Raw genomic sequence first — 8,625 nt, 5'->3', positions numbered from 1 at the left:
CTCTTCAGCATCCGGCAGGTCTGGCCATATGGGTAACTCAGGGCCCTCCTCGGGACAGCAGAAGTCTTCTGCGGGCTCCTGTGTCCGCAGCAGGGAGAACGCATCTGTCTCCCGTGGCAGCTGCTCCCCAACTGAGTTACAGGGTCCACCTTTTATACTTCCTGTTCCTGTCCCGCCCCTCTGCTTCCATCATGGAGAGCATGGCCTTCCAGGTTCTGCCAACCTGGGGGTGTCTGACTGCCCTCACTGTCAATTTCTGAGGGTGGCCACGCTTCTTTGGTACAAGGACTTATGATCTCCTGTGTGTCAGTTCCGGATTCCAGCTTGCTTTGGCCAGCTTGTGCCTCTGGAAACTGCTCCCTCTTGTGGTGTGGTGAATTCATGGCATGGTATTAGAATGACTTTTTTTTGCCAGGATTTTGTTTGGCCTTTTAAATAAATGGGGGGATGGCATGTGGGTTTATTAACAAACTGGGTGACATGGAGGAGGGAAGGTGCCTAACTTCTTAAAATTTGTATTTGATTATTTTTACTGCTGCAAGGTGCCCACATTCTAGGGGGACAGGTGACAAATTAAACTTCTACACAAACACTTGCAAATTCTTTTAAAAGGAAGTAGACTGCTCCTCTTGACTTGGGTAATGGAATTCCTATGGGGGGGGAGGAAGTCAGTTCTATCTTTGTTAGCAATAATAATGATACCTAGCTCTTTTGTAAGCTCTTTTCATCCATAGATCTCAAAGTACTTTACAAAGCAGATCAGTGTCATTATTTCTGAGGCACAGGGAAGGAGGGAAGTGACTTGCCCAAGTTATAGTTTCTTTTAATTGTTAATCTAATCAAATCTTTGAAAATCATCCTCTCATCTGATGCCCACAGGATGAGGGAAGATTTCTGTTGAATCTGTCATCAGCATTTGACAACACAGGTCATGAGATGCTGCCGATGCATCCAGGTGTATGTTACAAAATAAAAAGTATATTAAAACATTAACATTTTTTGTTTTCCCCATGACTGGTGAGTCAGCAGGGAATGGAAGCCTAAAAAGCAGCATAAGATTAAAGAAATGTACCCCAAATGCTGCACTAAGTACAGAGTAAGCTTAACTCTCTCAAGTACAGGGTCTTTCCAATTAATAAGCCCCAGAATATTGGAGGTATTTTATGGTCATAGTGTTGTGTCTCTAACTGCTTGTTGATCAACAGGTTTTGGCACCCCAGACCATTGACCATGTGGAAAGGCAACGTTTCTCAAAGATTTTAGGTCCAATAGCAATGTGGCCTGATGTGACGATTTTAGGTCTTCTCTTCCTTCCACACGATTCTTCTTTCTGGATTCTATCCCTGCTCCTCTTATCCCTCCACACTTTGGAACTGATCCAATGCCCATTGAAGGACCTTTTATTTTTTGTTTAACCATCAGCATCTTCACCATCTTCCCTGTCCCATAAGCTGAACATCATGTTGCCTTTCTTCTTCTTTTCCCTTATAAAACCTCCTGTCCCAGTTCTGGGTAGGTTCTGACACCCTTTTCCAGTCCCCAGTGTGTACCCCTCTCAAGTGGCAGATCTGTGCCTCTACTTCTCTTTGAGGTAGGATCCTGTAATCCAATCACTTTCCAACTTGGTCTCATGGTTGGCAACCATGTTACCTAACAGTTCCAACTGGGCTTGGACACTGCTAGAATTCTCTTTTAGGGGCCTGTGGTCAGTTACAATATGCAGTGACACAGAAGCATTTTCTCCAAAACAAAGTGTGATTTATTTGCCCAAATGGTACATAGAGTATAGGGAATTATATTTTAAAAATAACAAAAATCTGTATCCATATTGTTTAACCCATGCTTGGCATTCCCTTTAGTCTTGATTCTCCCCATTCTCTCTGGGCACCAAGTTACAGGATACTTGCTGCAAAATCTGACTCTGCCAGTCCCTGTGTCAGCTGATTCTGTGTCTGTCAGTTCCAGCTGAGCTCACCACTTCCCCACTTGTTTTTCTGCCAGGGACACCTTTTTAACCCATCAGGGGCTTTTGCTGTTTTGGGGACTCAGTATGGACAAATCAAAACCTGTTGGCACCTGAAAGTACCATCTCGCAGTCATGGCCCCATTGTTCTTGGGTACTCAGCTTCAAGACAACTAAGAGGCTCTTTTATCTGTATCATTGTTTTACTTTTCCTGCATTCTGTAACAACCCCCATTTATTTCCATCCCACCATCAACAACCCCCAATAATTTCCATCCCACCATCAACCTCAGCCTAGATCAATCCACACAAGCGGTCCATTTCCTGGACACTACTGTGCTAATAAGCGATGGTCACATCAATACCACCCTATACCGGAAACCTACTGACCGCTACACTTACCTACATGCCTCCAGCTTCCATCCAGGACACACCACACGATCCATTGTCTACAGCCAAGCTCTAAGATATAACTGCATTTGCTCCAATCCCTCGGATAGAGACAAGCACCTACAAGATCTCTATCAAGCATTCTTAAAACTACAATACCCACCTGCTGAAGTGAAAAAACAGATTGACAGAGCCAGACGAGTACCCAGAAGTCACCTCCTACAAGACAGGCCCAACAAAGAAAATAACAGAACACCACTAGCTGTCACCTTCAGCCCCCAACTAAAACCTCTCCAGCGCATCAGAGATCTACAACCTATCCTGAAAGATGATCCTTTACTCTCACAGATCTTGGGAGACAGACCTGTCCTCGCTTACAGACAACCCCCCAACCTAAAGCAAATACTCACCAGCAACCACACATCACTGAACAAAACCACTAACCCAGGAACCTATCCTTGTAACAAACCCCGATGCCAACTCTGTCCACATATCTATTCAAGTGACATCATCATAGGACCTAATCACATCAGCCATACCATCAGGGGCTCGTTCACCTGCACATCTACCAATGTGATATATGCCATCATGTGCCAGCAATGCCCCTCTGCCATGTACATTGGCCAAACCGGACAGTCTCTACGCAAAAGAATTAATGGACACAAATCTGACATCAGGAATCAAAATACTCAAAAACCAGTGGGAGAACACTTTAACCTGTCTGGTCATTCAGTGACAGACCTGCGGGTGGCTATATTACAACAGAAAAACTTCAAAAACAGACTCCAAAGAGAGACTGCTGAGCTAGAATTGATATGCAAACTAGACACAATCAACTCCGGTTTGAATAAGGACTGGGAATGGCTGAGCCATTACAAACATTGACTCTATCTCCCCTTGTAAGTACTCTCACACCTATTATCAAACTGTCTGTACTCGGCTAGCTTGATTATCACTTCAAAAGTTTTTTTTCTCTTAATTAATTGGCCTCTCAGAGTTGGTAAGACAACTCCCACCTGTTTATGCTCCCTGTATGTGTGTATATATATATCTCCTCAATATATGTTCCATTCTATATGCATCCGAAGAAGTGGGCTGTAGTCCACGAAAGCTTATGCTCTAATAAATTTGTTAGTCTCTAAGGTGCCACAAGAACCCCCATTTACTGTCTCCTTTGATTTAAATCTAGACATTCAGGCATGGTAATATCACACAGATACTCTGAGGGCCATATGTTGTTTGTAAAAAATATTTCCCAGTTCTCCACACCTGCTGATAATTCTTTTGTTTAGTCTAGCAAGTTTTTCCTTCTACATCATCTCCAGGATCCATCTCTTCCTTTCCATTTTGACAGCTAAATCCTTAATCCCTAAATCCCTTGATTGCCTCAACTACAACAGTCTTCTGCTGTCTGGCCTCTCACCTTGTCCCTCTCAAAAAATGGAGCTATGGAAGTCATATTCCAACCATGTCCAGCTCCCTTCAAGCTCCTTGTCTTCACATGCAAGCTCCTGCGTACTTCTCTACTTCTCTTTTCACTCTCCCTGTGCCACCCAATGTGGCCACCTTATCATCTCCCTTGTTCCCTTCTCGCATTCATGTCTCACTGCCTTCTTCCATGCTCTATCTCCACTCTTGCCTCCTTCACATCTCTCTTTAAAAACACTATTCTTCCACAGATCTCAGCCCTCCCCACCCTTTAATGCAATATAATCTTAAAGAAATAAAGTGAAAGCATCAAGACATATGCACTGCTACCAAACAATCACACAATCATCTTGTTTGCTATCATTTCACATCAAAGCATATCTTAGAGCCCCAACCTGCAAACACCGCTTACTACTACTCAAAGTAGTAGGCCCTACATTTGGAAGTAACTGCAGGCTCCTATCCTTAGATTGTCAGCTCTTTGAGGTAGGGACATTGTCTGTAAAGCACCAAGGACCATTATGATGGTATATAATTAATACATAATAAAATATTATGATAATTAATGAAGCTAGCTCAGTGAATTGGCCTTTGTTTAGCAATCTGAACTTGTATATGCACATTTTACGGTTAGTTGAGACATGCAACTTACATTTGGTCTTCATTTTCACATGCTTTAATTTGTGACAATCCTGTCTGATCCTCTGTGTATCAGATGTTTATACCACCTAAAACTTATTACCTGCTTCTGCTAATTGATAGTAGGGAAATGGCCATAAATTAGGTGGGTTTCACACATAAATCTGAATTATTCTGAGTCATTTGAGGAACCTGTTTTTTTCCCCCACTCACTTTTTAAAAAATAACTGGTTTGTATTTAATCCTTTGGTGCAGCATGATCAGAGCTTCTCATGTGTCATTCTATGTAATGTCACATGATGTGTTTGTCCTCAGGTGATCTACAACAAACGTTATACTCTTAGATATGAAATCACACACTGTATTTTGTATCATATGCACTGGGATGACTCAGCTGCCCACAAAGATGTGAAAGTACTTGTTTCCAGTCACTGAGCAGATTTCTAATGGACAGATTTATCACTAATCTGATATACACTTTTTTCAAAACATGCTTTTTACTTATCCTTGGTACCATTCATGACAGCCTCATAAAAATCCACATCTATAATTGTTTGTGGCATTTGTATGTTAATAAAATGGAGGATGCATACCAGCCTTTTAAAGTTATTCTTTTTTTTATAGTAACTTTTATAGACAAAAATAATTGTAATAATTGTCATTGACATGTGAACAACTGTGTAAGGCAAGTGTTACTATGAATTGCTGAAAATAATTCTGGCAAAATCCTGTTTAAGGAGCAAACAGTGATTGCTAATATGACCATTATAATTTCCTGCTTTTTCATAATTGTACAGCAATCTGTATTTTCAGGGCTGTTCCGAAAGTGAAGGCTGCAATGCTTGGTGTTCTATGAGTCTGCTTTAATGCTCTTTAAATGGACTGTGATGCCACTTGGGTTATTAGATTCAATGCATCCAACTAATAGTTTCATAGACCCACCACTCCTACGCTAGTCCCATCGTTGCATCTTTGATTAGGTTACCAGTTTGCTCCTGGTATGTAATGGCATGGCTCCTGGTCATGGAAATGTTTGCCTTTGTTTGAGGGTTGGATGGGGAAGGATCAATAAAGTTTTCATTAGGACACACTGAAGCCAGGAGAAGAGCCTTTAGGATGAATTCAGAGGCAGGGAACTTGTACTTGATCTGCCCTGCTCTTTCTAGTAGGTTTGACCACAGTCACTTTGAATTATAAGAGAAGGCTAATTCAGTTAACTAGAAAGATCAGATGATCAATCTGACCAAATTAAAACAAACAGTATTTAAGGCTTTTTAGGTCTTTGAATGGTTTCCATCTGGTAGAAACAGACAACAGTGATAACTGGAAATATTGGCTCCTGAGTTGTTTAAACATTATGCATTATGTTCTTAATAGCAGTAAATAGTGTACAGACACTTCACCATATTTTAAAAGTATAGGAAACAACACTGAACATCCAAGAACTCTTTCCTTTAGAGCCATTGTAGTCTATCAAGAAAACAGTATGCTTTTCAAGAGTTGCCTAAATACACTTTTACATGATAGACCATTAATGATTCGAACAAACATCCCTTATTGGGTTTTACAAACAATTTTTATGCTGTGTGCACATGTGACATACTGAGGACTAAACCAGGGACTTTCAGAGCTCAAAGAATGAACTGCTACAGCTTGAGCTAAACAGCCAAGACCTCCTAGTGAGCAGCTGTAACAACACACATTGTCAGAGGATCAGCGCAGACAGGGACCTGTAACAATCACCAGTGCGCTACACATACACATTTCTATTCTAAAACATACGTCTCTCTGCTATAGTGGAACCCTTTTATAGTGAAGTCAGTGTTTTCAATGGCCTCGTGGCTGACCTCATTATGCCTCCCTTGTAGAAAACCTTCCTGGTTAGAGAGCCAGCACCTTCAAGTCAGCAAAGACCACACTGAAGGCCCACCCCTAATTTGTTGTCTGATTTAGCCTGAAGGAAAAGTCTTCCTAACTATATAGCAGGAGTAAGGCTGTTTCTCTTCAGAGGAACAACTCAATGATGCTGTGGCATATACTGTACACTTAATCTAAGACACATTTTGTAAAAACCTCAAGTTATATCCAACATATGGTAGAAGATCATTATTTAACTTTAATTTGAACCAGATATACAGTTGGAGATGGATCTATCATGTTCTGGCAACATTTTCTTTCACTGGTTGACTTTAACAAGTGTAGAAAGGAATTAAAACTCAGAGCACAAATTGCAGTGATGTGCTGGAGGGGGGCCATTGACAGCTTCCAGGTGCCCTTTATTAAAATTCTACCACCAAGATGACAGCAAGGTTGGGACAATTTCTCTGACTCTGATGGTGCTTACTCCCCTCTAGATCCTGCTAAATCATGCCTGACAGAGATGATGTACGGGTCTCATAAAAGTACTTCTGAAGAGCATTTTTTATTGTTTTTACTTTTAGAAAAAACCATTGCACCAAATATCAGGTATTTAAACAAAGATTCCTCATGCAGGAGACCTACATGGGCTTCATATCCCTTCCCACATTTCATGTTATACTTTCTGAACAATGTGCTATCAATATACTTTGGACTTTAGTCTCATTTCCATTAAGACCCCTTTGCATCACTGTCATGAGGGGTCTTTCACCTTCAGAATACCTCCTACTGTCTGGGTGCAGTATTGCAGGGATTCTCAGCCTACTACCCCCTTCAGTCATCCTAGTCCCACCACAGTCTGTCCATGTACATGGCCAAACCCTCCATTCAGCTCACTGCTCAGTCCATTCCCCTTCCAGGGTTAACAGGAAAGTCCAGAAAATAGGAACCCAAAATCAAATGTCCTTCAATCCCATCCTCTATCTGGCACTTGCTATTCTTGGCTTTTTTATTCTGGACACCCATGTTTTGCCCCTAGCCTGCCCTCTCCTTTGTGTTCCTGCTCAGGAAGCCTGTTTAGGCAGCTAAGGACCATTCCTTCAATCCTGCCACCATTTTCCCTGGGCTGTTCCTACCTTTACCTCACTCACTGGCATCTTCACAAGAGCTGCAGACTCTGCTGCCCCCATCCTTTGGGACTTTGGAGTTCCTCACAGCTTCCCTTGGGGCCAGCTACAAAAGTGTTTCTTAATAGCCAGTCTTAGCTCTTCCCCATAGCAACTGGAGCATATTGCCCCTTTCCTTAAAGTAGTCAGTATCTCTCTCCTTTGAACAGGAGCTCCCCTCAGCCCTCTCCCTGTGGTGGGCATTGTATCTCCGACCGCTTTGCCTTAGAGAAATCTGTCTTACCCTCCTTCAAGCAGGAGCTCCCTCAGCCCTCTCTCCGGAGCTGGCATTTGTGTCTCAGGTCTCTTACCTAGGCAGTTGTAAGGCTTTTGCCAGTTCCCTTCAGCTTAACACCTATTATCCTGCCAGTCTGGAAGGTTCAGCAGACCAGCCTTCTCCTGGCACTGTCTGTCTGCTGTGAGGGAGGAGGCAGCCTTTATGCTGCTCCCCTTCTCCCAACTCTTTCCCAATTGGTTGGGCGAGAGAAAACCTCACCTTGCCTTCGTTGCAAGGTTTCAGGCCCTTAAAGGTGCAGTCTCCGGATTCCTTCCCCAGTCACCACGTTCCCAGGACCCTTAGGATCTCTATATGTCTCTTTTGGACCCTTCTGAACACTTAAAGGGCTAAACCAAGTGGCAGGGATGTGTCTGACCACTAGGTGATACTGCCCTTAATGGCAGACTACCCTGTCACCATGGCAGAGTAAAGGGCCATTAAAAAGCAGGGGGCTCAGGAAAAGAACATAAATACTTCCACCAAGTACATTTAATATAGGTCTGTTTGCCTGTAGTTTCGTCTCTCCACTTGTCTGTGATTATGAGATGGCATTTTACTTAAATGGGAAAACAAATAAATAGATTTTCCAGTCCCTTCCATGTCCTGTCTGCAGCATCCATGCCCCAGGGACATGGGCACTGATCATAAGATAGGGAGAAAATGTTCTTGGGCATTTCTTGGTCAAATATTATCAACACATCATTGATAAACTATTTTATATTTCAGAATTGGACTTGGATAGAAATGAAAACAAATCCAAGCTAAAGAAAGACTCGCAATAGAAGTTTTGCTCCAAAGGCTGAGGAAGTTCTGAAATGTATTCAAGTTTAGTCAGGCCTGAGTTTTGAAGTTCAGATCTGGATTTCATTGTGGATTCAAGTTTCCTGACATGTCAGGCTGTTTGG

Source organism: Chrysemys picta, chromosome 6, assembly GCF_011386835.1.
Source record: "Chrysemys picta bellii isolate R12L10 chromosome 6, ASM1138683v2, whole genome shotgun sequence".
NCBI classification, from domain to species: Eukaryota; Metazoa; Chordata; order Testudines; family Emydidae; genus Chrysemys; species Chrysemys picta.
Note: the sequence above shows the minus strand (reverse complement) of the source record.